The following is a 2,473-nucleotide window of genomic DNA, read 5'->3' on the forward strand; positions in this document are numbered from 1 at the left end:
ATAGAGATATCTAGGCTGGAGCATTCTTTATGTAACTATTACAGTCAAGATTCTGGTGCCCAGAATGGGATAAACTCTGTGTGTGTGTGTGTGTGTGTGTGTGTGTGTGTGTGTGTGTGTGTGTGTGTGTCCTCCACATTCCCATGTCTTTGCTAAACGATGCATTGCTTTGTGTGTTTTTGAGAAGGAAAAAGCGCTATGGATAAAGCGTGAGCGATTTATTCCTTTACTACTGAAATATTTATAGTGACCTTGATGTGACTGACATAGGGAAAAAATATCCAATAGCAAAGAAATAGTAGGAGAAATATAGTTAGAAATAAGGACTTAGAACTTTTATGTTTAGAAAAATCATTGGAAGAACATGGATGTTCAGATTTTTAATTTTGGTTTCAAACCCATTCTTAATGAGACTATAAGAGAATTTTTATTTTTCCATAATCAGAATATTAGATCACATCTAGGCTGAATTTTAAATAATCACAGAACATCTATTAGGCAGCATCATTGATTTGAGTACAGAGGAAACAGGACTATAGCTCTACTTCTGTTGGAGAATATAATAAAAAGACAAGAAAGCAGGTTAATTTTTTTCCCCTGTACATTCATAAGTAAAATATGAAAGGAAATATGGGTCCTGGGGATTCATTTTGAAAGTCGTTATGTCTTAATAATAATAGCTAATGTTTATCAAGTATCTTGCACATAGCAGAAAATGTATTAATATGGTAGGCACTTACATGGTAGTCCCCAATTAGCCACACTGCCCGATATTCACACCCTCCTGTATTCCCATCCCACATTGATGCTGGGGTTGGCCATGTGACTTGCTTTGGCCAATGGGAAATTAGCAAGCATGATTACAAGTAGAGAGTAGATAAGTGCTTAAGCTTTGGATTTGTCCTCTTGAGATTTAGTCTCCCTGTAAACAGCTCAGAATAAATTACAAAATGACGAGATGCCACATGGAAAGAGGTCCTGGAGGATGAGAGGCCATCTTATATCCCAGCCCCAGCGGAGATCCCTGCTAAATGCAGCTAAGACATCCAAGCAAAACCAGCAGAGGAACCCACCCAGCTGAGCTACACCCCACAGAATCATAAACAAGTAATAAATAACTGTTGTTTTAAACCATTGCATTCTGGAGTGGTTTGTCACAAACAATAGCAACTAAAATATGGTCAGTGTAATTTACAATGGACACATGGAAATTGGGGCTCAGAGAGGTTAATTATATTGTCGAAGTCTTATTAATGATTGTAACTCCAAATGTACCACATTAAACCCCATGTTCTTTTCAGTATACTCTCCCCTAAATTTCAAATTGTGTATCCAAACTGCTTACTTGGCATTTCTCCTTAACTCAGTAACCCTTGGTTATCTCCAGGGAAATAAGGCTGGAATCTGGTAAGAAAAGGGTACTGTTGTCTCTCTTTCCCCTTTGCCACAGCGGCTTTAGCTCATTTCTAGAGAAGCATCACATCCCCTGCAATTGATTTGGGAATAAGGTTCTACATCTGACTTTGGGGAGATTACAACAGGAGAGGACGAAGGTCTTGAGCAGGCATGACCCCTTTTTCTGCACACTAAAATACTGCTTTCCATTTCGATGGTTTATTCCTCAAGAGAGGAGATCTGAACAGAGGAAGGTTAATTGGCTAAGCAAGGCCAGAACTTCCAATAGACAATGTTCTTTAAAAAATGAAGTACCAGGATGTGTTAACCCAATAAATAATTCATCAGACTGCCTAGTCACAGACTAATAGAAAAATATTACTGAATGCCTATACATGTCAATCAGTTTACAGTTAGTTAAATAAACACTCAATGCAGATGTCACTGGATTTACACGCTAATTGTATGTTTTACCCAGGCAAAAACATAATGTCTAGTAACTTCACTTCAAAGTCTGTTAAAATCTCATGGTGTTGAAAAGGTTACTTGACATCTTGTAGACCAGGTTCAGGGCTGAATAGACATGTCCCCTGCCACTGAGTGTACAATAGCTAAACACTCAAATGACACTCTGGTTACACTTGCTGTCCTTAGAGAGAAACACTAAGGGTTGTGATCCTTCTAGGCCTGCCGGAATTCTCCTGACTTCAGAGAGCACAGCTGCAGCAGCAAATGCAAAAGCAGAATGTGTGTGTGTGTGTGTGTGTGTGTGTGTGTGTGTGTGTGTGCGCGCGCGCGCGCAGATGCCCCGAATCCAGCTCCCTCAGCAACTCGCATTTCTACCGAAACAATTTCCTAATTGTTCAATATGCTTTTAAAAGAAAAAAGGATGGTGATGTAATAATGATAATAATAATTTATATAATTTTAATATTTAAATATACAGTAAAACCTTGGATTGAGAGTAACATGGTTTGCGAGTGTTCCGCAAGACGAGCAAACATTTCTAATACATTTTAATGCGGGAAATGAGCGATGTCTTGCAATATGAGTAGCTTGTTTCTGGAATGAATTATGC

Source organism: Hipposideros armiger, unplaced genomic scaffold (genome assembly GCF_001890085.2).
Source record: "Hipposideros armiger isolate ML-2016 unplaced genomic scaffold, ASM189008v1 scaffold_584, whole genome shotgun sequence".
Taxonomy (NCBI): Eukaryota; Metazoa; Chordata; class Mammalia; order Chiroptera; family Hipposideridae; genus Hipposideros; species Hipposideros armiger.